General features: G+C 40.3%; 1 pseudogene; it reads right to left on the bottom strand.

Annotated features, from left to right (window-relative positions):
• LOC123936557 lies at positions 1–27,442 on the bottom strand (annotated as a pseudogene).

Raw genomic sequence — 27,442 nt, 5'->3', positions numbered from 1 at the left:
TCAGAAAACTTCCAGCATGGCCCTGCTCAGCATCCGAATCTTGGTTTTAACAGGCGTATCCGCGTATTTCTCTCCAATACAGACAATCATTCCATGCATGATTGATGGATGAGTCTTAACTTCCAATTTGAAGACCTGACCTTTATTTAGGAAGCTATTCAGGATCATTTTTTATTCAGTAAGAGTGGCTTCATCAAAAGGAGATGCAGTGGTCACTGTGCACAGTACTTCTCCAACGTGGATGCTTATCATGGTCAAAAAAGCATTAATGACTCCAATGGTATTGTCCAAGTGACCATTCTCTTTGAGCACATTGATTGAGTTGGATGTGAGAGGAGACAACCTCTCTTTTGTGCTCATGTCATTTAGGCATTTCACTTTCACAGAACACTTTTTATAGGGATTCATAATGGAAGCAGCCATTTGGGGTTCCTTCAAGATTTGTGCTACTCTCAACAATTCTTTCTCTACTTGTTCCAGTTTATTCTGTTTATGTGGGAGGCCGTGATAAGTCTTGAGATGAGGACCAAACCAGACCCTGACTTGTGTCTCCTTTAAAGTCAGAATAGCCTAACAAAAGGCTTAGGACAGAAAAGTTGAGTAGCACTGAGAAAGGGTCTGTGCTATGTGTTGTGCACTTGCCCACGTGACTTCCCACACGTTTACTAGTTAGATGAGAGCAATTTGGTTAGGGTCATAAATTCATAACTGGTCCTTGCTGTTCCAGCACAGTTCATGCATCACTCTCAGGTTTGTTGTTACTTCTTGTATGTTTTGAGTCACTTTGGAGTCAGTGCAGCTGGTTAAGGAATTATCTGAAGACAGAGACCACTGGCCTTGGAGAGTCTGCATTTAGACCTTGAGAAGTAGATAATGGGGAAGTCTGGAGGTTTTTTTGTGCATGTAGCAAATTCTTTTGTAATCAATTAAAAATAGTTACTGTTGGCTATATAATGCCTTGCTGCCTTGAATAAACTCGGCACTGTTGGACATCCTCCTCAGTGCTCCTACTGCCCCCATCTCTTTGTCTCTGAACGTCTTCTTTTCACCATCATCTTACCCTCACGTTCCTGGTCGATTTGCTGCACTGGCCATCACAAGTGGTGCCTGAACAGGGACCTGAGCACATTTCAAGGGAGTGCACATACAGGTAAGTAGTTACTGACAGTCAGGTAAGAGGAGCCCGGGTTGATGGGTGACAGCAGGAGTAAAATAACATGGGGAATTCTCAGTCTTTAGAACAGGATATTTTTTTCACTGCATTACAGGCCCTTTTAAAGAAGAAAGGGTCCAAGGTCTCTAAGAAGGCTTTGCAGCAATTTTTTTGTACGGTTTCAGAATTATGCCCATGGTTTGCCAAAGAAGGAACCGTGAGTTTGGATGCATGGCAAAGAGTGTGGCAAGAAATAGAGAACCAGATCAAAATACGCAGCCACACTGTTGTTCCCCCTGATACTATGCAGGTCTGGGATAATATTCATTAGGCATTAGATCCACAACACTCTTTTGAGCTGGTTTCTCTAGCTTCCTGGAAACCTCTAGATGAGATTGACGATTTGCCAAAGGAAACGGAGGATATAGGGGAGCCAATGGCTGTAACTGGAGCCAACTCGGGTTAGTCTAACTCAGGACAGAGACCTTAGGGAAAATTCCCAAGCAGCTGCCGAAACTCTTCTTGTTTTGGGGAAGTTCCCTGCTTTCTCTGGCCTGACTTGGACTACTTAAACCTAAGTGAAGTTTGGTGGTTTAATTAAGATAGACATGTCTTTTAAGTTATCAGCAGTAAATGTAGAACTTCAAAGTTTACTGAAGGTCAAATAAGCTCATGTTATTTGTTAAAATTTGCTAGCAAAGAAATTACTAAACTGATGGTTAATTGTCTGTCTCAAAGTTGTTTTTTTAAGATTTTATTTATTTTTTTGACAGATAGAGATCACTAGTAGCCAGATAGGCAGGCAGAGAGAGAGGGAGAAGCAGGATCCCCGCTGAGCAGAGAGCCAGATGTGGGACTCAATCCCAGGACCCTGAGATCATGACCTGAGCTGAAGGCAGAGACTTTAACCCACTGAGCCACCCAGTGCCCCTGTCTCAAAATTTTAATGGGTAATTGCTGAGATAGCTTTCAAAGTCTTTGGTAACCTGAAACTTTAATGTTTTGGTTGAATGACAAATAAAATTAAATTTGTTAGACATCTAGTTCTTTTTCAGATAGAATAAAATACTAAAGCATTGATTACTTAACATAGGTTTGTGCTTTTAACTTCTTATAGCAAAGAAATGAAGAGTATTTAAATCTGTTGGTAAACATGTTTTGTGCTTAACTGATCCATAATTTGCCATCTAAAGAATTCTGTTGTAACAGCTCACAATTGGTTAATACTTAGTCTTCACTAGAGATTAAGGTGTTTCTAAGAGTACAGAATTCTGCTTTGTGTAACATAGACTGATGGAAATAAAGAAAACAATTCTGTATAGAGGAAAGTAAATGATAGGTAAGAAATATTTAAGAAATGGAGATGCAGTTTATTAAATAAAGAAGGTAATTTTGTCCTAAATGAAATGGTTGTTTGAAAAAAAAATAAATAAATAATTACTAGGGACAAAACCTGAATACAAAGGAAAGTTGTAAAATGTTTATAAAGGGAAATCTTCAGAAAAGGAATTTTAGGTATGGTCAGGATGGAATAAGAAAGAAAAACAGCCACCAGGGTGATTTAGCACTCTCCTGGCATACCTCCACATAAATTATACTTCCAAGGAAAAGGGCCATTTGGCCTTGAGAGATTGGGAAAGTGCCCCAACGTTGAGGGACTGCAAAAACACTGTGTTATCATCCCCCATTGCCTGTGACCATAGAAACTCACTCTTACTCATATAGAATGGAAGGGAAGACTAATCACCTCCCATTAGCCAGGGATACCCAGGGGGAGGTGTCCAACCTGTTTGAATCTAAAGAGTGTCTGACTGTGTGAATGTTTGTGTATGGCTCCACCATTTCAGCTATGGAGTCTAAATGGGCTGCACCCTGAGTCTTGCAGGGCTTCATATGGCATAACGGTCATCTACTCCACGGAGTAGTCTGGTCCGGGGCTTATATGGACAGACTTTAGCTAAGACACTCCTAAGTTCCCTTGAGGGACGCAAGCAGAACAGCATCTGAAAGATCCCCCTCCCTTTGTCTGTGACATCGTTCACGATGGGACGGAAACCTAGTAAACTCACTATCGTAAGACTGCATGCTTAAAAATAAAAACACACTGATATAAAAAAGCTGGTTTCCTCTCTGTTTAAAAGGGGAAAGTTTTCTTAGGTTAATTGATCTGTTATGGTTTTCTCTTTGCCTTTCCAGAAAACATGGTTTCTTTTTTTTTTCTTTATTTTTTGAGACTTATACTTTTTTTTTCTTCATTTTATTTATTTTTTCAGTGTAACAGTATTCATTCTTTTTGCACAACACCCAGTGCTCCATGCAAGACGTGCCCTCCCCATTACCCACCACCTGTTCCCCCAACCTCCCACCCCTGACCCTTCAAAACCCTCAGGTTGCCCCAACCTCCCACCCCTGACCCTTCAAAACCCTCAGGTTGTTTTTCAGAGTCCATAGTCTCTTATGGGTCGCCTCCCCTCCCCAATGTCCATAGCCCGCTCCCCCTCTCCCAACGCCACCTCCACCCAGCAACCCCCAGTTTGTTTTGTGAGATTAAGAGTCATTTATGGTTTGTCTCCCTCCCAATCCCATCTTGTTTCATTTACTCTTCTCCTATCCCCCTAACCCCCCATGTTGCTTCTCCATGTCCTCATATCAGGGAGATCATATGATAGTTGTCTTTCTCCGATTGACTTATTTCACTAAGCATGATACGCTCTAGTTCCATCCATGTCGTCGCAAATGGCATGATTTCATTTCTTTTGATGGCTGCATAGTATTCCATTGTGTATATATACCACATCTTCTTGATCCATTCATCTGTTGATGGACATCTAGGTTCTTTCCATAGTCTGGCTATTGTAGACATTGCTGCTATAAACATTCGGGTACACGTGCCCCTTCGGATCACTATGTTTGTATCTTTAGGGTAAATACCCAGTAGTGCAATTGCTGGGTCATAGGGTAGTTCTATTTTCAACATTTTGAGGCACCTCCATGCTGTTTTCCAGAGTGGTTGCACCAGCTTGCATTCCCACCAACAGTGGAGGAGGGTTCCCCTTTCTCCACATCCTCGCCAGCATCTGTCATTTCCTGACTTGTGAATTTTAGCCATTCTGACTGGTGTGAGGTGATATCTCATTGTGGTTTTGATTTGTATTTCCCTGATGCCGAGTGACGTGGAGCACTTTTTCATGTGTCTGTTGGCCATCTGGATGTCTTCTTTGCAGAAATGTCTGTTCATGTCCTCTGCCCATTTCTTGATTGGATTGTTTGTTCTTTGGGGGTTGAGTTTGCTAAGTTCCTTATAGATTTTGGATACTAGCCCTTTATCTGATATGTCGTTTGCAAATATCTTCTCCCATTCTGTCAGTTGTCTTTTGGTTTGGTTAACTGTTTCCTTTGCTGTGCAAAAGCTTTTGATCTTGATGAAATCCCAATAGTTCATTTTTGCCCTTGCTTCCCTTGCCTTTGCCGTTGTTCCTAGGAAGATGTTGCTACGGCTGAGGTCGAAGAGGTTGCTGCCTGCATTCTCCTCAAGGATTTTGATGGATTCCTTTCTCACATTGAGGTCCTTCATCCATTTGGAGTCTATTTTCGTGTGTGGTGTAAGGAAGTGGTCCAATTTCATTTTTCTGCATGTGGCTGTCCAATTTTCCCAGCACCATTTATTGAAGAGGCTGTCATTTTTCCACTGGACATTCTTTCCTGCTTTATCGAAGATGAGTTGACCATAGGGTTGAGGGTCGATTTCTGGGCTCTCTATTCTGTTCCACTGATCTATGTGTCTGTTTTTGTGCCAGTACCATGCTGTCTTGATGATGACAGCTTTGTAATAGAGCTTGAAGGCCGCAATTGTGATGCCACCAACTTTGGCTTTGTTCTTCAATATTCCTTTGGCTATTCGAGGTCTTTTCTGGTTCCATATAAATTTTAGGATTATTTGTTCCATTTCTTTGAAAAAAATGGATGGTCTTTTGATAGGGATTGCATTAAATGTGTAGATTGCTTTAGGTAGCATAGACATTTTCACAATATTTATTCTTCCAATCCAGGAGCATGGAACATTTTTCCATTTTTTTTGTGTCTTCCTCAATTTCTTTCATGAGTACTTTATAATTTTCTCTGTATAGATTCTTAGTCTCTTTGGTTAGGTTTATTCCTAGGTATCTTATAGTTTTGGGTACAATTGTAATTGGGATTGACTCCTTAATTTCTCTTTCTTCAGTCTTGTTGTTGGTGTACAGAAATGCAACTGATTTCTGTGCATTGATTTTATATCCTGACACTTTGCTGAATTCCTGTATAAGTTCTAGCAGTTTTGGAGTGGAGTCTTTTGGGTTTTCCACATATAGTATCATATCATCTGCGAAGAGTGATAGTTTGACTTCTTCTTTACCAATTTGGATGCCTTTAATTTCTTTTTCTTGTCTGATTGCTGAGGCTAGGACTTCTAGTACTATGTTGAATAGCAGTGGTGATAATGGACATCCCTGCCGTGTTCCTGACCTTAACGGAAAAGCTTTCAGTTTTTCTCCATTGAGAATGATATTTGCGGTGGGTTTTTCATAGATGGCTTTGATAATATTGAGGTATGTGCCCTCTATCCCCACACTTTGAAGAGTTTTGATGAGGAAGGGATGCTGTACATTGTCAAATGCTTTTTCAGCATCTATTGAGAGTATCATAAGGTTCTTGTTCTTTCTTTTATTAATGTGTTCTATCACATTTATTGATTTGCGGATGTTGAACCAACCCTGCAGCCCTGGAATAAATCCCACTTGATCGTGGTGAATAATCCTTTTAATGTACTGTCGAATCCTATTGGCTAGTATTTTGGCGAGAATTGTTGCATCTGTGTTCATCAAGGATATTGGTCTGTAGTTCTCTTTTCTGGTGGGATCCTTGTCTGGTTTTGGGATCAAGGTGATGCTGGCCTCATAAAATGAGTTTGGAAGTTTTCCTTCCGTTTCTATTTTTTGGAACAGTTTCAAGAGAATAGGAATTAGTTCTTCTTGAAATGTTTGGTAGAATTCCCCTGGGAAGCCGTCTGGCCCTGGGCTTTTGTTTGTTTGGAGATTTTTGATGACTGTTTCAATCTCCTTACTGGTTATGGGCCTGTTCAGGTTTTCTATTTCTTCCTGGTTCAGTTGTGGTAGTTTATATGTCTCTAGGAATGCATCCATTTCTTCCAGATTGTCCAATTTGTTGGCGTAGAGTTGCTCATAGTATGTTCTTATAATTGTCTGTATTTCTTTGGTGTTATTTGTGATCTCTCCTCTTTCATTCATGATTTTATTGATTTGGGTCCTTTCTCTTTTCTTTTTGATGAGTCTGGCCAGGAGTTTATCAATCTTATTGATTCTTTCAAAGAACCAGCTCCTAGTTTCATTGATTTTTTCTATTGTTTTTTTGGTTTCTATTTCATTGATTTCTGCTCTGATCTTTATGATTTCTCTTCTCCTGCTGGGTTTAGGGTTTCTTTCTTGTTCTTTCTCCAGCTCCTTTATGTGTAGGGTTAGGTTGTGTACTTGAGACCTTTCTTGTTTCTTGAGAAAGGCTTGTACTGCTATATATTTTCCTCTCAGGACTGCCTTTGCTGTGTCCCACAGATTTTGAACTGTTGTGTTTTCATTATCATTTGTTTCCATGAATTTTTTCAATTCTTCTTTAATTTCCTGGTTAACCCATTCATTCTTTAGAAGGATGCTGTTTAGTCACCATGTATTTGGGTTCTTTCCAGCTTTCCTCTTGTGATTGAGTTCTAGCTTCAGAGCATTGTGGTCTGAAAATATGCAGGGAATGATCCTAATCTTTTGATACCGGTTGAGACCTGATATATGACCCAGGATGTGATCTATTCTGGAGAAGGTTCCATGTGCACTAGAGAAGAATGTGTATTCTGTTGCTTTGGGATGAAATGTTCTGAATATATCTGTGATGTCCATCTGGTCCAGTGTGTCATTTAAGGCCTTTATTTCCTTGTTGATCTTTTGCTTGGATGATCTGTCCATTTCAGTGAGGGGAGTGTTAAAGTCCCCTACTATTATTGTATTATTATTGATGTGTTTCTTTGATTTTGTTATTAATTGGTTGATATAGTTGGCTGCTCCCACGTTAGGGCCATAGATATTTAAAATTGTTAGATCTTCTTGTTGGACAGACCCTTTGAGTAGGATATAGTGTCCTTCCTCATCTCTTATTATAGTCTTTGGCTTAAAATCTAATTGATCTGATATAAGGATTGCCACCCCAGCTTTCTTCTGATGCCCATTAGCATGGTAAATTGTTTTCCACCCCCTCACTTTAAATCTGGAGGTGTCTTCGCGTCTAAAATGAGTTTCTTGTAGGCAACATACTGATGGGTTTTGTTTTTTTTATCCATTCTGATACCCTGTGTCTTTTGATTGGGGCATTTAGCCCATTAACATTCAGGGTAACTATTGAGAGATATGAATTTAGTGCCATTATTAGCCTGTAAGGTGACTGTTACTGTATATTGTCTCTGTACCTTTCTGATCTACTACTTTTAGGCTCTCTCTTGGCTTAGAGGACCCCTTTCAATATTTCCTGGAGAGCTGGTTTGGTGTTTGCAAATTCTTTCAGTTTTTGTGTGTCCTGGAGGCTTTTGATCTCTCCTTCTATTTTCAATGATAGCCTAGCTGGATAGAGTATTCTTGGCTGCATGTTTTTCTCGTTGAGTGCTCTGAATATATCATGCCAGCTCTTTCTGGCCTGCCAGGTCTCTGTGGATAAGTCTGCCGCCAATCTAATATTTTTACCATTGTATGTTACAGACTTCTTTTCTCGGGCTGCTTTCAGGATTTTCTCTTTGTCACTAAGTCTTGTCAATTTTACTATTAGGTGACGGGGTGTGGACCTATTCTTGTTGACTTTGCGGGGGGTTCTCTGCATCTCCTGGATTTTGATGCTTGTTCCCTTTGCCATATTAGGGAAATTCACTCCAATGATTCTCTCCAATAGACCTTCTGCTCCCCTCTCTGTTTCTTCTTCTTCTGGAATCCCAATTATTCTAATGTTGTTTCGTCTTATGGTGTCACTTATCTCTCAAATTCTCCCCTCATGGTCCAGTAGCTGTTTGTCCCTCTTTTGCTCGGCTTCCTTATTCTCTGTCATTTGGTCTTCTATATCACTAATTCTTTCTTCTGCCTCATTTATCCTAGCAGTGAGAGCCTCCATTTTTGATTGCACCTCATTAATAGCTTTTTTGATTTCAACTTGGTTAGATTTTAGTTCTTTAATTTCTCCAGAAAGGGCTTTAATATCTCCAGAGAGGGTTTCTCTAATATCTTCCATGCCTTTTTCGAGCCCGGCTAGAATGTTCAGAATCGTCATTCTGAACTCTTGATCAGACATATTACCCATGTCTGTGTTGATTAGGTCCCTAGCCTTCGGTACTGTCTCTTGTTCTTTTGTTTGTGGTGATTTTTTCCACCTTGTCATTTTGTCCAGATAAGAGAATATGAAGGAGCAAATAAACTACTAAAAGGGTGGCAAAGACCCCGGAAAAATGCGCTGTAACCAAATCAGAAGAGACCCCAAATTGTGGGGGGGAGAAAGGGGATAAAAACAGCTTCTGAAAACAAAAGAAAAAAAAAAGAAAGAAAAAAATTTAAAAAATAAAACAAATAAAAAATATAAAAAAGAAAGAAAAAAATATATATTTTGATGAACTAGTCAAAAAATGTTAAAAAAGAAAAGGGTAAAAGTTTAAAAAAAATTTAGCAGAAGAAGAAAAAAGAAAAAAGAAAAAAAAATTGAAAAAAGAAAAAAAAATTGAAGTAGCCGCAAGACTAAAGAATCATGGGGAGAAAGCCATAAGTTCCGTGCTTTGCTTTCTCCTCCTCTGGAATTTCTCTGCTGTCTTAGGAATTGAATCTGCTTTCTCCTTGATAGATGAACATCGTCCTGGCTGGATATTTTGTTGATCTTCTGGGGGAGGGGCCTGTTGTAGTGACTCTCAAGTGTCTTTGCCCGAGGCAGGATTGCACCGCCCTTACCGGCGGCCGGACTAAGTAATCGGCTCGCGTTCGCTTTTGGGAGCTTCTGTTCCCTGAACGCTTTCCGTAGAGTTCCGGAGGACGGGAATGAAAATGGCGGCCTCCCATTCTCCAGCCCGGAGGAGCCGAGAGCCTGGGGCCCCACTCCTCAGTGTGCCCCCAGAAGACAGCACCCAATCACTCCCATATCCCCAGCCTCTAGCCGTGCTCCGAGCTCACCCAGCCCGCGACCAGTTCAAGTTAACCCCGAGCTGAGAGTTCAGTCCTCGGCTCTGTCTCTCCAGCCGGCTTCTCCGTTCTAATACCTGCGAGCTCTCCGACACTCCGACACCCCTGATCCTTCTGTGACCCTGCGGGAACTGGGGCCACTCTGGCCCCGCGTGGGCTTCACCCCGGTTTAGCCCCTGGAGCAATGTCCCTCAGTGGAACAGACTTTTAAAAGTCCTGATTTTGTGCTCCGTTGCTCCGCCGCTTGCCGGGAGACGGCCCCTCCCCCCGCGGTCTATCTTCCCGTCGTTTTAGATTCACTTCTCCGCCAGTCCTACCTTTCAGAAAGTGGTTGATTTTCTGTTTCTAGAGTTGCTGTTCTTCTTCTCTTCGCTCTCCCGTTGGATTTGTAGGTGTTTGCAATGTTTAGATAAGCTATCAAGCTGATCTCCTGCTACCTGATGTAGTCTCTGGCTGCTACTTCTCCGCCATCTTGACTCCTCCCCCGAAAACATGGTTTCTATGTTTTGTTTTATCAGGTGTTTAACATCCCTAATTATAATTAGGCATGTATTTTAAAACTTGCTAAGATTTTAGCAAATTTGAACAAGATTTAAAATGTAAATGAGATCTCTTTAACTCATAAGACTTTTCCTTGGTGTACGAAGTTACTTAATAAGTACTGCTAAAACAATAACAGACATTGGGTTGCATCTGGGAAAATGCTGTAAGTACTCTAAGGGTACTATACATTTCCTAAAGTTTTAATGTTTTGATAGGGTCATCACCTGTTACTTTAACCATATCTATTATGAGTTTTTGTCCTTTGTAATTGTTTTAATTTTGTGAGATGAATTCTGCCTTACAGAAGATTCATATGGGAAACTTTCAGGACAAATACAGATATTTGATATACTTAAAAATCCTAAAACTGAAATGGGCAAGAATTTCCAGAACTAACTAAAAATGCATTCGGACTAAACCAGATTTAGTAACATGCGACTCAATGAACTAAAAGAGTATAGTTTTATGTCTCTTGATTTATTTATTTACTTACTTATTTTCAGCATAACAGTATTCATTGTTTTTGCACCAAACCCAGTGCTCCATGCAATACGTGCCCTATCTATTACCCACCACCTGGTTCCACAACCTCCCATCCCCTGCCCCTTCAAAACCCTCAGGTTGTTTTTCAGAGTCCATACTCTCTCATGGTTCATTTCCCCTTCCAATTTACCTCAACTCCCTTCTCCTCTCCATCTCCCCATGTCCTCCATGTTCTTTGTTATGCTCCATAAATGAGTGAAACCATATGGTAATTGACTCTCTCTGCTTGACTTATTTCACTCAGCATAATCTCTTCCAGTCCTGTCCATGTTGCTACAGAAGCTGGGTATTCATCCTTTCTGATGGAGGCAAAATACTCCACAGTGATTATGGACCACATCTTCCTTATCCATTCGTCCATTGAAGGGCATCTTGGTTCTTTCCACAGTTTGGCAGTGGCGGCAATTGCTGCTATAAATATTGGGGTACAGATGGTCCTTAGTTCACTACATCTGTATAGGTTCTTTCCATAGTTTGGCTATTGTAGACATTGCTTCCATAAACATTCGGGTACATGTGCCCCTTCAGATCACTGTGTTTGTATCTGTAGGGTAAATAACGAGTAGTGCAATTGCTGGGTCAGAGGGTAGGAGTACCCAGTAGTGAAATTGCAGGGTCATAGGGAAGCTCTATTTTTATAGTTCTTTTTTTTTTCAGTATTTAAATTTATTTATTTATTTTCAGCATAATAGTATTCATTGTTTTTGCACAACACCCAGTGCTCCATGCAATACGTTTCCTCCCTATTACCCACCACCTGTTCCCCCAACCTCCCACCCCCGACCCTTCAAAACCCTCAGGTTGTTTTTCAGAGTCCATAGTCTCTTATGGTTCTCCTCCCCTTACAATTTTTTTTTATACACATATAATGTATTTTTATCCCCAGGGGTACAGGTCTGTGAATCACCAGGTTAACACACTTCACAGCACTCATGATAGCACATACCCTCCCCAATGCCCATAACCCCCTCCCCCTCTCCCAACCCCACCTGCCCCCAGCAACCCCCAGTTTGTTTTGTGATATGAAGAGTCATTTATGGTTTGTCTCCCTCCCAATCCCATCTTGTTTCATTTATTCTTCTCCTATCCCCCTAACCCCCGATGTTGCATCTCCATGTCCTCATATCAGGGAGATCATATGATAGTTGTCTTTCTCCAATTGAATTATTTCACTAAGCATGATACCCTCTAGTTCCATCCACGTCATCGCAAATGGCAAGATTTCATTTCTTTTGATGGATGCATAGTATTCCATTGTGTATATATACCACATCTTCTTTATCCATTCATCTGTTGATGCACATCTATGTTCTTTCAATAGTTTCGCTATTCTAGACATTGCTGCTATAAACATTCGGGTACACGTGCCCTTTCAGATCACTATGTTTGTATCTTTAGGGTAAATACCCAGTAGTGCAATTGCTGGGTCATAGGGTAGTTCTATTTTCAACATTTTGAGGCACCTCCATGCTGTTTTCCAGAGTGGTTGCACCAGCTTGCATTCCCACCAACAGTGGAGGAGGGTTCCCCTTTCTCCGCATCCACGCCATCATCTGTCATTTCCTGACTTGTTAATTTTAGCCATTCTGACTGGTGTGAGGTGATATCTCATTGTGGTTTTGATTTGTATTTCCCTGGTTTTGATTTGTATTTCCCTGATGCCGAGTGACGTGGAGCACTTTTTCATGTGTCTGTTGGCCATCTGGATGTCTTCTTTACAGAAATGTCTGTTCATGTCCTCTGCCCATTACTTGATTGGATTATTTGTTCTTTGGGTGTTGAGTTTGCTAAGTTCCTTATAGATTTTGCATACTAGCCCTTTATCTGATTTGTCGTTTGCAAATATCTTCTCCCATTCTGTCAGTTGTCTTTTGGTTTTGTTAACTGTTTCCTTTGCTGTGCAAAATATTTTGATCTTGATGAAATCCCAATAGTTCACTTTTGCCCTTGCTTCCCTTCCCTTTTCCGATGTTCCTAAGAAGATATTGCTGCGGCTGAGGTCAAAGGGGTTTCTGCCTGCGTTCTCCTCAAGGATTTTGATGGATTCCTTTCTCACATTGAGGTCCTTCATCCATTTGGGGTCTTTTTTTCATGCTTGGTGATCCAATATCATTTTTCTGCATGTGGCTGTCCAATTTTCCCAGCACCATTTATTGAAGAGGCTGTCTTTTTTCCATTGGGCATTCTTTCCTGCTTTGTCGAAGATTAGTTGACCATAGAGCTGAAGGTCTATTTCTGGGCTCTCTATTCTGTTCCACTGATCTATGGGTCTGTTTTGGTGCCAGTACCATTCAGTCTTGATGAAGACAGCTTTGTAATAGAGCTTGAAGTCCGGATTTGTGATGCCACCAACTTTGGCTTTCTTTTTCACTATTCCTTTGGCTATTCAAGGTCTTCTCTGGTTCCATATAAATTTTAGGATTATTTGTTCCATTTCTTTGAAAAAAAATGGATGTTATTTTGATATTGATTGCATTAAATGTGTAGATTGCTTTAGGTAGCATAGACATTTTCACAATATTTATTCTTCCAATCCAGGAGCATGGAACATTTTTCCATTTCTTTGTGTCTTCCTCAATTTCTTTCATGAGTACTTTATAGTTTTCTGGGTATAGATTCTTAGCCTCCTTTGTTAGGTGTATTCCTAGGTATCTTATAGTTTTGGGTGCAATTGTAAATGGGATTGATGCCTTAATTTCTCTTTCTTCTGTCTTGTTGTTGGTGTAGAGAAATGCAACTGATTTCTGTGCATTGATTTTATATCCTGACACTTTACTGAATTCCTGTACAAGTTCTAGCAGTTTTGGAGTGGAGTCTTTTGGGTGTTCCTCATTTAGTATCATATCATCTGCGAAGAGTGATAGTTTGACTTCTTCTTTGCTGATTTGGATGCCTTTAATTTCCTTTTGTTGTCTGATTGCTGAGGCTAGGACTTCTAGTACTATGTTGAATAAGAGTGGTGGTAATAGATATTCTTGCCATGTTCCTGACCTTAGCGGAAAAGTTTTCAGTTTTTCTCCATTGAGAATGATATTTGCGGTGTGTTTTTCATAGATGGCTTTGATAATATTGAGGTATGTGCCCTCTATCCCCACACTTTGAAGAGTTTTGATCAGGAAGGGATGCTCTACTTTCTCAAATGCTTTTTCAGCATCTATTGAGAGTATCATATGGTTCTTGTTCTTTCTTTTATTAATGTGTTCTATCACATTGATTGATTTGCGGATGTTGTACCAACACTGCAGCCCTGACATAAATCCCACTTGATCGTGGTGAATAATCCTTTTAATGTACTATTGAATCCAATTGGATAGTATTTTGGTGAGAATTTTTGCGTCTGTGTTCATCAAGGATATTGGTCTGTAGTTCTCTTTTTTTGGTGGGATCCTTGTCTGGTTTTGGGATCAAGGTGATGCTGACCTCATTAAATGAGTTTGGAAGTTTTCCTTCCATTTCTATTTTTTGGAATAGTTTAAGGAGAATAGGACTTAGTTCTTCTTTAAATATCTGGTAGAATTCCCCTGGGAAGCCGTCTGGCCCTGGCCTTTTGTCTGTTTGGGGATTTTTGATGACTCTTTCAATCTCCTTACTGGTTATGGGCTTGTTCAGGTTTTCTATTTCTTCCTGGTTTAGTTGTGGTAGTTTATATGTCTCTAGGACTGCATCCATTTCTTCCAGATTGTCAATTTTTTTTTTTTGCGTAGATTTGCTCATATCATGTCTTTATAATTGTCTGTATTTCTTTGATGTTATTTGTGATCACTCTTCTTTCATTCATGATTTTATTTATTTGGTCCTTTCTCTTTTCTTTTTGATGAGTCTTGCCAGGGGTTTATCAATCTTATTGATTCTTTCAAAGAACGAGCTCCTCGTTTCATTGATTATTTCTATTGTTTTTTGGGGGGGGGTTCTATTTCATTGATTTCTGCTCTGATCTTTATGATTTCTCTTCTCCTGCTGGGTTTAGGGTTTCTTTCTTGTTCTTTTTCCAGCTCCTTTACGTGTAGGGTTAGGTCGTGTACTTGAGACCTTTCTTGTTTCTTGAGAAAGGCTTGTACCGCTATATATTTTCCTCTCAGGACTGCCTTTGCAGTGTCCCACAGATTTTGAACCATTGTGTTTTCATTATCATTTGTTTCCATGAATTTTTTCAATTCTTCTTTAATTTCCTTGTTGACCCATTCATTCTTTAGAAGGATGCTGTTTAGTCTCCATGTATTTGGGTTCTTTCCAGCTTTCCTCTTGTGATTGAGTTCTAGCTTCAGAGCATTGTGGTCTGAAAATATGCAGGGAATGATCCTAATCTTTTGTTACCGGCTGAGACCTGATTTGTGACCCAGGATGTGATCTATTCTGGAGAAGGTTCCATGTGCACTAGAGAAGAATGTGTATTCTGTTGCTTTGGGATGAAATGTTCTGAATATATCTGTGATGTCCATCTGGTCCAGTGTGTCATTTAAGGCCTTTATTTCCTTGTGGATCTTTTGCTTGGATGATCTGTCCATTTCAGTGAGGGAAGTGTTAAAGTCCCCTACTATTATTGTATTATTATTGATGTGTTTCTTTGATTTTGTTATTAATTGGTTGATATAGTTGCCTCCTCCCATGTTAGGGGCATAGATATTTAAAATTGTTAGAACTTTTTGTTGGACAGACCCTTTGAGTAGGATATATTGTCCTTCCTCTTCTCTTATTATAGTCTTTGGCTTAAAATATAATTGATCTGATATAAGGATTGCCACCCCAGCTTTCTTCTGATGCCCTTTAGCATGGTAAATTGTTTTCCACCCCCTCACTTTAAATCTGAAGGTGTCTTCGTGTCTAAAATGAGTTTCTTGTAGGCAACATACTGATGGGTTTTGTTTTTTTATCCATTCTGATACCCTGTGTCTTCTTATTGGGGCATTTAGCCCATTAACATTCAGAGTAACTATTGATAGATATGAATTTGTTGCCATTATTAGCCTGTAAGGTAACTGTTACTGTATATTGTCTCTGTACCTTTCTGATCTACTACTTTTAGTCCCTCTCTTTGCTTAGAGGAACCCTTTCAATATTTCCTGTAGAGCTGGTTTGGTGTTTGCAAATTCTTTCAGCTTTTGTGTGTCCTGGAAGCTTTTTATCTCTACTTCTATTTTTAATGAAAGCCTAGCTGGATAGAGTATTCTTGGCTGCATGTTTTTTATCGTTGAGTGCTCTGAATATATCATGCCAGCTCTTTCTGGCCTGCCAGGTCTCTGTGGATAAGTCTGCTGCCAATCTAATATTTTTACCATTGTATGTTATAGACTTCTTTTCCCGGGCTGCTTTCAAGATTTTCTCTTTGTCACTAAGACTTGTCAATTTTACTATTAGGTGACGGGGTGTGGACCTATTCTTGTTGACTTTGAGGGGGGTTCTCTGCATCTCCTGGATTTTGATGCTTGTTCCCTTTGCCATATTAGGGAAATTCTCTCCAATAGACCTTCTGCTCCCCTCTCTCTTTCTTCTTCTTCTTCTGGAATCCCAGTTATTCTAATGTTGTTTCGTCCAATGGTGTCACTTATCTCTCAAAATCTCCCCTCGTGGTCCAGTATCTGTTTGTCCCTCTTTTGTTCAGCTTCTTTATTCTCTGTCATTTGGTCTTCTATATCACTAATTCATTCTTCTGCCTCATTTATCCTAGCAGTGAGAGCCTCCTTTTTGATTACACCTCATTAATAGCTTTTTTTTTAATTTCTTCTTAGTTAGATTTTAGTTCTTCAATTTCTCCAGAAAGGGCTTTTATATCTCCAGAGAGGGTTTCTCTAATATCTTCCATGACTTTTTCGAGCCCGGCTAGAATGTTCAGAATCGTCATTCTGAACTCTTGATCTGACATATTACCAATGTCTGTGTAGATTAGTTCCCTAGCCTTCGGTACTGCCTCTTGTTCTTTTTTTTTTTTTTATTTGTTTATTTACAGCATAACAGTGTTCATTGTTTTGGCATCACACCCAGTGCTCCATGCAGTACGTACCCTCCCTATTACCCACCACCTGGTTCCAAAACCTCCCACCCCCCCCCCGCCGCCCCTTCATAACCCTCTGGTTGTTTTTCAGAGTCCATAGTCTCTCATGGTTCATCTCCCCTGTTCTTTTGTTTTTGTTGATTTTTTCCGCCTTGTCATTTTTTCCAGATAAGAGTATATGAAGGGTCAAATAAAATACTAAAAGGGTGGCAAAGACCCCAGAAAAATGCGGTGTAACCAAATCAGAAGAGATCCCAAATTGTGGGGGGGAGAAAGCGGATAAAAAGAGGTTCAGAAAAAAAATAAAAAAATAAAACAAATAAAGAAAAAATATAAAAAAGAAAGAAAAAATATTTATATTTAAATATACTAGTCAAAATCATTAAAAAAGAAAAGGGTAAAAGTTTTCAAAAAATTTAGCAGAAGAAGAAAAATGAAAGAAAAAAATGAAAAAAGAAAAAAAAATTAAATTAACCACAAGACTAAAGAATCATGGGGAGAAAGCCATGAGTTCCGTGCTTTGCTTTCTCCTCCTCTGGAATTCCGCTGCTGTCTTAGGAATTGAACCTACTTTCCTTGATGGATGAACTTCATCCTGGCTGGATATTTTGTTGATCTTCTGGGGGAGGGTACTGTTGTAGTGACTCTCAAGTGCCTATGCCTGAGGCAGAACTGCACTGCCCTTACGGGGGCCGGACTAAGTAATCATCTCGGGTTCGCTTTTGGGAGCTTCTGTTCCCTGAACGCTTTCTGTTGAGTTCCAGAGGACAGGAATGAAAATGGCGGCCTCCTAGTCTCCGGCCCAGAGGAGCCGAGAGCCTGGGGCCCCACTCCTCAGTGCGCCCCCGGAGGACAGCAGCCAACCACTCCTGTATCCCCAGCCTCTAGCCATGCTCCGAGCTCACACAGCCCGTGACCAGTTCAAGGTAACCCGGAGCTGAGAGTTCAGTCCTTGGCTCTGTCTCTGTAGCCAGCTTCTCTGTTTAATACCTGTGAGCTCTGTGACACTACGACACCCCTGATCCTTCTGTGACCCTGCGGGAACTGGGGCCATGCTGACCCCGCGTGGGCTTCATCCTGGTTTAGCCTCTGGAGCAATGTCCCTCAGTGGAACAGACTTTTAAAGTCCTGATTTTGTGCTCCGTTGCTCCGCCGCTTGCCGGGAGCGGGCCCCTCCCCCCGCAGTCTATCTTCCCTTTGGTTTAGATTCACTTCTCCGTCAGTCCTACCTTTCAGAAAGTGGTTGATTTTCTGTTTCTAGAATTGCTGTTCTTCTTCTCTTCCATCTCCTGTTGGATTTATAGGTGTTTGCAATGTTTAGATAAGCTATCAAGCTGATCTCCTTCTACTGATGTAGTCTCAGCCTGCTCCTTCTCCGCCATCCTGACTCCCCTCTGGGAAGCTCTATTTATAATTTCTTGAGGAATCTCCACACTGTTCTCCAAAGTGGCTGTACCAACTTTCATTACCACCAAAAGTGGAAGAGGGTTCCCCTTTGTCCACATCCTTTCCAACACATATTGTTTCCTGTCTTCCTAATTTTGGCCATTCTAAATGGTGTAAGGTGATATCTCAAGGTGGTTTTAATTTGAAACTCCCTGATGGCTAGTGATGATGAGCATTTTTTCCATGTGTCTGATAGCCATTTGTATGTCATCATTGGAAAAGTGTCTGTTCATATCTTCTGCCCATTTTTTTATGTGATTATCTGTATTATGTGTGTTGAGTTTGAGAAGTTCTTTATAGATCCTGGATATCAAACTTTTGTCTGTATTGTCATTTGCAAATATTTCTCCCATTCCGTGGGCTGCCTTTTTGTTTTGTTGACTGTTTCCTTTGCTGTGCAGAAGCTTTTGATCTTGATGAAGTTCCAATATTTCATTTTCACTTTTGTTTCCTTGGCCTTTGGAGACATATCTTGGAGAAGTTGCTGTGGCTGATATCGAAGAGATTACTGCCTATGTTCTCCTCTAGGATTCTGATGGATTCCTGTCTCACGTTGAGGTCGTTTATCCATTTTGAGTCTATCTTTGTGTACTGTGTAAGAGAATGGTCAAGTTTCATTCTTCTACATATCGCTGTCCAGTTTTCCCAGCACCATTTATTGAAGAGACTGTCTTTTTTCCATTGTATATTATTTCCTGTTTTGTCAAATATTACGTGACCATAGATTTGAGGTTCCATATATGGGCTCTCCACTCTGTTCCATTGGTCTATGTGTCTCTTCTTATGCCAGTAACATGCTGTAGTGGAGATCCCAGCTTTGTAGTAATGCTTGAAATCAGGTAACGTGATACCGCCAGATTTGTTTTAATTTTTCAACATTTCCTTAGCAATTCAGGGTCTCTTCTGATTCCATAAGAATTTTAGGATTATTTGCTCCAGGTCTTTGAAAAATACTGGTGGAATTTTCATTGGAATGGCATTTAAAGTATAGATTGCACTAGGCAGTATAGACATTTTAACAATGTTTGTTCTTCTGTTCCAAGAACATGGAAAGGTCTTCAATGTTTTTGTGTCTCCTTCAATTTCTTTCATGACTGTTCTGTAGTTCCTCGAGTACAGATCCTTTACCACTTTGGTTAGGTTTATTCCCAGGTATCTTATGGTTCTTGGTGCTATAGTAAATGGAATCGATTCTCTAATTTCCCTTTCTGTATTTTTATTGTTAGAGTATAAGAAAACCACTGATTTCTGTACATTGACTTTGTATCCGGCCACATTACTGAATTGCTGTATGAGTTCTAGTAGTTTGGGGGTGGAGTCTTTGGGGTTTTCCATATAAAGAATCATATCATCTGTGAATAGAAAGAGTTTGACATTTTCATTGCCAATTTGTTTACCTTTATTTCTCTTTGTTGTCTGATTGCTCTTGCTAAGACTTCTATTACTATCTTGAACAGGAGTGGCGAGTGTCGGCATCCTTATCGTGTTCCTGATCTCAAAGGGAAGGCTGCAAGCTTCTTAACATTGATGATGATATTTGCTGTGGGTCTTTCACAGATAGATTTTCTGAAGTTCAGTAATGTTCCCTCTCTCCCTATAGTTTGAAGTGTTTTAATCAGGAACAGATGCTGGATTTTGTCAAATGCTTTTTCTGCATCAATTGAGAGGACCATGTGGTTCTTTTCTCTTATTGATTTGTTCTATGATATTGATTGATTTGCAAATGTTGAACCATCCTTGTAACCCAGGGATGAATCCCACCTGGTCATGGTGGATAATCTTTTTAATGTGCTGCTGGATCCTGTTTGCGAGGATCTTGCTGAGAATCTTAGCATCCATATTCATCAGTGGGTTTGGTCTGAAATTCTCCTTTTCGGTAGGGTCTTGGCCTGGCTTGGGGATCAGGGTAATGCTGGCTTCATAAAAAGAGTCTGGAAGTATGCCTTCTGCTTCAATTTTTGGAAAGAGCTTCAGGAGAATAGGTGTTATTTCTTCTTTGAAAGTTTAGTAGAATTCCCCAGGGAATCCATAAGGTCCTAGGCTCTTGTTTTTTGGGAGGTTTTTGATCACAGCTTCAATCTCATTACTAGATATCAGTCTATTCAGGTTGTCAATGTCTTCCTGGTTCAATTTTGGGAGTCTATCTTTTTCCAGGAATGCATCCATTTCATCTAGGTTGCTTAGCTTATTGGCATATAACGTTGGTAATAATTTCTGATGCTTGTTTCTATTTCCTTGGTGTTAGTTGTGATCTCTCCCTTTTCATTCATAATTTTATTAATTTGGGCTTTCTCTCTTTTCCTTTGGATTAGTGTGGCCAATGGTTTATCGATCTTATTGATTCTTTCAAAAAACCAGCTTCTAGTTTCATTGATACGTTCTACTATATCTCTGTTTTCTACCTCATTGATCTCTGCTCTAATTTGATTATTTCCCTTCTTGCGTGTGGAGTTTCTTTGATTTGTTGCTGATTCTCCAGTTCTTTAAGGCATAGAGACAGCTGGTGTATTCCGCATTTTTCTATTTTTTTGAGGGAGGCTTGAATGGCTTTATATTCCCCCCCCCACTTAGAACCGCCTTTGCTCTTTCCCATAGGTTTTGCACAGAAGTGTTTTCATTCTCATTGGTTTCCATGAATTGATTAAGTTCATCTTTGATCTCCTGGTTGATCCAAGCATTCTTAAGCAAGGTTTTCTTTAGCTTCCAGGTGTTTGAGTTCCTTCTGGACTTTTCCTTGTGATTTAGCTCCAGTTTCAAAGCATTGTGATCTGAGAATATGCAGGGAATAATGTCAGTCTTTTGGTATCAGTTGAGTCCTGCTTTGTGACCCTGTATGTGGTCTATTCTGGAGAAGGTTCCATGTTCACTTGAGAAGAATGAGTATTCTGTTGTTTTAGGGTGGAATGTTCTGTATATGTCTATGAGGTCCATCTCATCCAATGTTTCTTTCAATGCTCTTTTTTCTGTATTGATTTTCTGCTTTGATGATCTTTCTATTACTGAGAGAGGCATATTAAGATCTCCTACTATTAATGTGTTCATATCAATATGACTCTTTATCTTGATTAATAGTTTTCTTATGTAATTGTCTGCTCCCATATTGAGGGTGTAGATATTTGCAATGTTAGATAATCTTGGTGGATAATTCCTTTAAGAATGATGTAGTGTCCTTCTGTATCTCTTAGTTCAGTCTTTAGTTTAAAATCTAATTTATCTGATATGAGAATGGTTACCGCAGCCTTCTTTTGAGGGCCATTGGCATGAAAGATGCTTCTCCATCCTTTCACTTTCAGTCTGGGTGTATCCTTAGGTTCAACATGGGTCTCTTTTAGACAGCATATGGATGGGTCCTGTCGTTTTAGCCAGTCTGCAACCTTGTTTCGTTTTATGGGCACATTTAAGCCATTCACATTGAGAGTGATTATTGATAGATATGTTTTGATTGACATCATTTTACCTTTGAGGTCTTTCTATCTGTAGATTTTCTCTCTATTTCTGTTCAATGATATTCTTTGGATTTTTTTCTCTTTTTAGGACCCCCCTTAATATTTCTTGCAGTGTCAGCTAGGTAGTCGCAGTCTTTTAAGCATTGCTGCTCTTGGAAACTCTTTATCTCTCCAACCATTTTGAATGTCATTCTTGCTGGATAAAGTATTCTTGGCTGCATGTTCTTCTCATTTAGTACTCTGAATATATTTTTTCAGCCCTTCCTGGCTTGCCAGGTCTCTGTGGACAGGTCTGACGTTATTCTAATGGGCTTTCCTCTGTATGTAAGGAGCTTCATTGTCTTAGCTGAAATTAAGAGCGTCTGTCTAGAATTATAATTCATTTTATTTTTATTTATTTATTTTTTAAAGATTTTATTTATTTATTTGACAGAGAGAAATCACAACAAGGCAGAGAGGCAGGCAGAGAGAGAGAGAGAGAGAGAGGGAAGCAGGCTCCCCGCTGAGCAGAAAGCCCAATGCGGGACTCGACCCCAGGACCCTGAGATCATGACCTGAGCCGAAGGCAGCGGCTTAACCCACTGAGCCACCCAGGCGCCCCTATAATTCTTCATTTTAACTATCAGTTGTCTTGGGGACTTTTGAGAATCTAAAATTGTGGGGGGAAACCTCTTTGCCTCTAGTACATGTACATTGTTTCCATTCATGAGATTGGGAAATGTTTCATAGACATCTTCTTTCACTATATCTTCTAGACTCCTTTCTTTTTCCTCCCCTTCAGGAATTCCAATATTTCTGATGTTGGAACGTTTTATGGCATCATTTATTTCCCTGATTCTGTTTTCGTGGCTTCTGAGCTGTTTGTTCCAGGCTTCCTCCTGATCCTTTCCCTCTGTCTTTTTGTCCACCAGGTCACTAATTCCATGTTCTGTCTCAGTTACCCTAGCTTTTAGAGAGTTTAGATTAGATGGGAATTCATTGAGATCATTGTGAACATCATCTCTGTTGGCTTTCAATTCTGCCCTAACATTGTGAACATCATCCCTGGTGGCTCTCAGTTCTGCCCTAATCAATTCTGTTTGGTCATCCATGGCTTTCTCCAACCTAGATATTGCCTGGATATTTGTTAGCCTTAATTCCTTTTCTGACATATTTTCTATGTCGATAGCCATTAGCTCTATTGCTGAAGGTCCATACTCTGTATTTTTCTTCTGTTGGGGATTCCTCCTCCTAGTCATTTTGGTAAGAGATGACTGAACAGTTGCAGCTGCATGTACTGATTGTGATGCTGTCAAGGTGCACCCTGGAACGCTTCTGTGCAATCAGGATTCCACACCCAAATGAGAGAAAAAAGAAAGAAAAGGAAATATAGAAGGAAAAAAAAGAAAAAAAAAGAGAAGAGAGAGAGAGATACAGGGAAAAATGGGAAGATAAAAGAGAAGGCTCAGCGCAAATGGGCCCCATGGTAAGGTTTATGAAGTATACAAACAAAAACAGACAACAAAGAGACTGATAAAAGTGTATGAGAAGAGAGAAAAAACTATATATATATATATGCAAAAAAAGTAAGAACGTCATCAGAAAGAACCCCAAGCATAAGATTTATATATTATCAGGACAAACACAAATACACAGAAACACTGGCAGAAGGAAAAATTGGGAGAGAGGTCATATATTCTCAGTCTGGGCGAGGAAGTTTATTTTGATTCTTCCTGGATGTATCTTGATGTTTTTGTTCAGGGACTCAACTTTCCTAAGATAAAGGGCTATTAAAAATTGGTTTGAGTATAAGGGTACCATTGATTGGGGAAAGCGGATTACCTTGAAATTTAACTCTATATGTATATTAGAAAATAAAAATTAAAAAAAAAAGAATAAACTAGACTAAACTAAATTAAAATTAAAAAAATAGAAAAGCAAAAGGAAAACACGGGTGTATGTATCAAGAAGTTCAGGTTAGAGGGTTATTAAGGAATTTGTTGTAATGGATATCTCACTGTGATGGTAAATACGTTAAAAATTATCTATACATATAAAAAAAAAGAACCAGAATAGAGGTAAAAGAGTTGTATTTATGAAGTACTGGTGCTTTTTCTCTTGTCATCTTCTTCTTCTTCTTTTTTTATTTTCTTCCTTCCTGGTTGTTTTTCTTGGGGAGGGGCCTGCCACTTGGGTTTTCAGACAATTATGTTCCCTGAGTTAGGTCCTCTGGTCCCCCTCAAGGGGGTGGGCTCTGAGGAAACCGTTTTTTTCAGGCTTTTGTTCTCTGGAGGTTTTTATGTTCTTTCATCTGTTTTCTCTCTCCTTGACAGCTTTTGATGGTTTTTGGAGGTTTAGAGGAGAGCAAACTGCACCCCGACCTCCCTCTCAGAATGAAGCCTCAGAATGCTCTGCAGAGCTGCTGGCAGGGTAGGTTCTGAGTCACGGTCCCTGGGTATGATGCAGGATCTCCACGTTGTACCTAATACCAGTGCAGTGGCGGCTGTCTGGGCAGCTCCAGACTGCCAGAGAGGTTCCAAGCAGGGATCACACACTGAGATTTTCCCACTGTCCCAGTCTTGGAATGCCTGGTTTTTCCAGATGCCAGAGCTCTAAGCTAGCACCTGTGAGCACCTCTTCCAGGGAAGGTTGTGGGACACTTGTGTTTCAGGAATGCCATCTGGCCAGACTCCCAGCCCCTCTCAGGAGCCGGACCCCATGCGTTCTTGGGTGCGCTTGTGGCTCAGGTGCGCTGGTAGCTCAGGGACCAAGGCCTGGTTTCTCCGCTGCACTCTCTCTGGCTCAGCGCCAGGGGAGGCTATCCTGGGTCTGGACACGTAGGCCCCATGCCTAATCTCCCCGATTCCCACAATTTCCCCCCGCAATCCTTTGCCTCCCCCCTTTTTTTAGTGCTTTCAACCAGACTCCAAGTTAATGCTTGTTCCCAGATGCAGGGCACTCTCGTATTGGGGTATTACTTTCCAATCTGTCACCACTGGTGTCTCCCTCCCCCTTTTGCTTATCTTCTGATATTAGTCAGACGTTCCCACACTGCTTTACCTGCCACTGGCGTCTTCTGCTCCTGTAGAGAGCCAGATGTGTATAATTCTGTCTCAGGCTGATTTCATGGGTGATCGTAGTTTTTTGGTATGTAATCAGCTCACTTTAGGGTACAGGTTGAAATGGCGCCTCTTCCTGCTTCCCGCCATCTTGACTCCGCCCCCCAGTGTTGTGTCTCTTAATATTTTGTCTTATTTTAGACATTACTTGTTCTCTAATATTTTCTCATCCAGACTAAGTAAAGTTTTTTTCTTAAGAAGTCTGTGACTTACAGAAATGTAAAATTTTTATTTGCAAACAAATCAAAGGATTCAACTTTTCTCTCTATCTGAACCCTCTGAAAATCAAAAGGTTTCAGTAAGTATTCTTTCTTCCATGGCAATCCATCATTTTCATAACTTCAATAAGAATCTGTTCTCCTTGTAACATGACACTATTGGAAACATGGGTTATTTTACCAAGGCTTTTCAAAAATTTTGCCAAAACTTTCAAGTTAAGCATTCGATGAGTATTCCTTCTAATTCTCAAGGACAAGGTATTGCAAAAAGAGCTAATTGAGTCCTAAAATCCTATCTCAAAAAATTAAAAGAAGGGGAGATACTATAGGGAACTATGAAATATTCACCTCATATGCATTTAATTTTTTTATAAATTTATTTTTTCAGTGTAACAGTATTCATTGTTTTTGCACAACACCCAGTGCTCCATGCAAAACGTGCCCTCCCTATTACCCACCACCTGGTTCCCCCAACCTCCCACCCCCGCCCCTTCAAAACCCTCAAGTTGTTTTTCAGTGTCCATAGTCTCTTATGGTTCGCCTCCCCTTCCAATTTTTTTTTAATAAACATATAATGTATTTTTATCCCCAGGGGTACAGGTCTATATGCATTTAACTTTAACTCTTTATGTTTTAAATTTTTTGATATAGGTCACACAGCAGCTGAACAGCCAGAACAGACAGAGAAGAAAAAGACACCTCCCCCCTTACAGTCAGAGCTTAATAAGAGATCTCATGAATCAGGCCCTAAAGATAGTGAATCAGATCCAACACAATGAAGCGTTGATCACTATATTATTAACATTATGAATTATGGTTGGCCTCCCCCATATTGAGGCCACAGCCTATTGGGCATATCTGCCTGACCCACCTAATATAAGGCCTGTTACTTGGGATTATCCCACTCCCTGAGTACACACTAATGTTACAGATTATTTCGGGGGAAGCAACTCTGATGGCATGGAATGCGTGGAGCATTATATAAATTGGACTAGTCTAGCAGCTCAAGTACCTATAAGTTTCCAGTTACCATCCTCTGGCCATGATTTTATTAATGGGTGTATAGTGGTCCAATTGAGACCTCATATAGTTACCTATATTTCAGGATACACAAGAGGTGGAATCATTTGGTCTAATTCTGAGAAGGGCTGGAAAGATGGACAGTCTATGAGTTTATAGGTGACAAAACTCCTAACACTTCCCAGAGAGATATGAGTCCTCCTGGTTACCCTAATTGTCCCCAAAATTAAACTATTCTAACCCACACTTCCATTCTAATCCAGGCCCCATTTGGACAGAATGTCTCCAAGAAAAGCCTTTGATCATCTCTCCTCATGGCATCCTTGATTTCTCCATCAACGATTGGTGAAGAATGAATAGAGAAGGACCTCTGCTATATGTTGCTTACCCTCCTGGCCTGCCGATCCGTAATGTGACTATCCCTGGCAGGATCTTCTCTATAGCCGAAGGGATGTTTCATGCAGAACTTTGGAAGCTGGTTATTGCCCTGGGACCAATTGGGGTGCAAATAGCTAAGAGCGGTTATACTGCAAAAAAGACTTCAACCTAACCTTACAGGCCTATGTTCTAGACCTTTTTTTTTTACTGGTAGTGGGCTTGGGAACAATAGTTCTCACCTCCTTTCCAGGGGGACACCTGCTGTATAACATCCATTGTAACAACTGTGTGTTAACTAATTGTTTATCATACGAATGTTAGCCTTGACTTAGTGGATCTGCAAAAAGATATATCAATCTTCAGTCAGTCTCAACTGGATGTAGTTAACCCTGTTGAAGTAATTGCACACATCCTAGATAACCTCCATGTGTTTAACCCTGGTAACTTGTTAAAACATTCATTCTGGCTGTTTACTGGACTTCTCCTTATGTTACTTACTCTTGTGTTAATATGGTGCATTGTACAGGTTCATGCAGGACAGCAACAACTACGTGCACAAGCACAAATACATTTGCTTGACTTATTTGAAAAGGAAGGGGGAGATGTGGGAGACCACGCTAAGAATTGAGACGTGGACCAAACCAGGCCCAGACTTGTGTCTCCTTTAAAGTCCAAATAGCCTAACAAAAGGTTTAGGACGGAAAGTTGAGTAGCACTGAGAAAGGGTCTGTGCTATGTGTTGTGCACTTGCCCACGTGACTTCCCACACGTTTACTAGTTAGATGAGAGCAATTTGGTTAGGGTCATAAATTCATAACTTCTCCTTGCTGTTCCAGCAAGCTGTGTTCCAGCACAGCTCAGGTTTGTTGTTACTTCTTGTATGTTTTGAGTCATTTTTGAGTAAGTGCAGCTGGTTAAGGAATTATCTGAAGACAGAGACCACTGGCCTTGGAGAGTCTGCATTTAGACCTTGAGAAGTAGATAATGGGGAAGTCTGGAGGGTTTTTTGTGCATGTAGAAAATTCCTTTGTAATCAGTTAAAAATAGTTACTGTTGGCTATATGATGCCTTGCTGCCTTGAATAAACTCGATATTGTTGGACATCCTCCTCAGTGCTCCTCCTGCCCCCATTTCTTTGTCTTTGAACTTCTTCCTTTCACCATCCTCTTCCCCTCACATTCCTGGTCGATTTGCCATGCTGGCCATGACATGTTTAGATGCAGCAGAATAAAGAGCAGTGGCATAACAATGTTCTATGCCATATACCTGAACTCGTGACTGTATGAGCTTGGAAAATGGCCTGACCACAGTTGTACTAAAGCATTGCACCTGCTGGAACCAGTCAGACATTTCTGGAAGAGCCAT

Source organism: Meles meles, unplaced genomic scaffold (genome assembly GCF_922984935.1).
Source record: "Meles meles unplaced genomic scaffold, mMelMel3.1 paternal haplotype, whole genome shotgun sequence".
NCBI classification, from domain to species: Eukaryota; Metazoa; Chordata; class Mammalia; order Carnivora; family Mustelidae; genus Meles; species Meles meles.
This window is presented reverse-complemented; position numbering and strand designations above follow the sequence as displayed.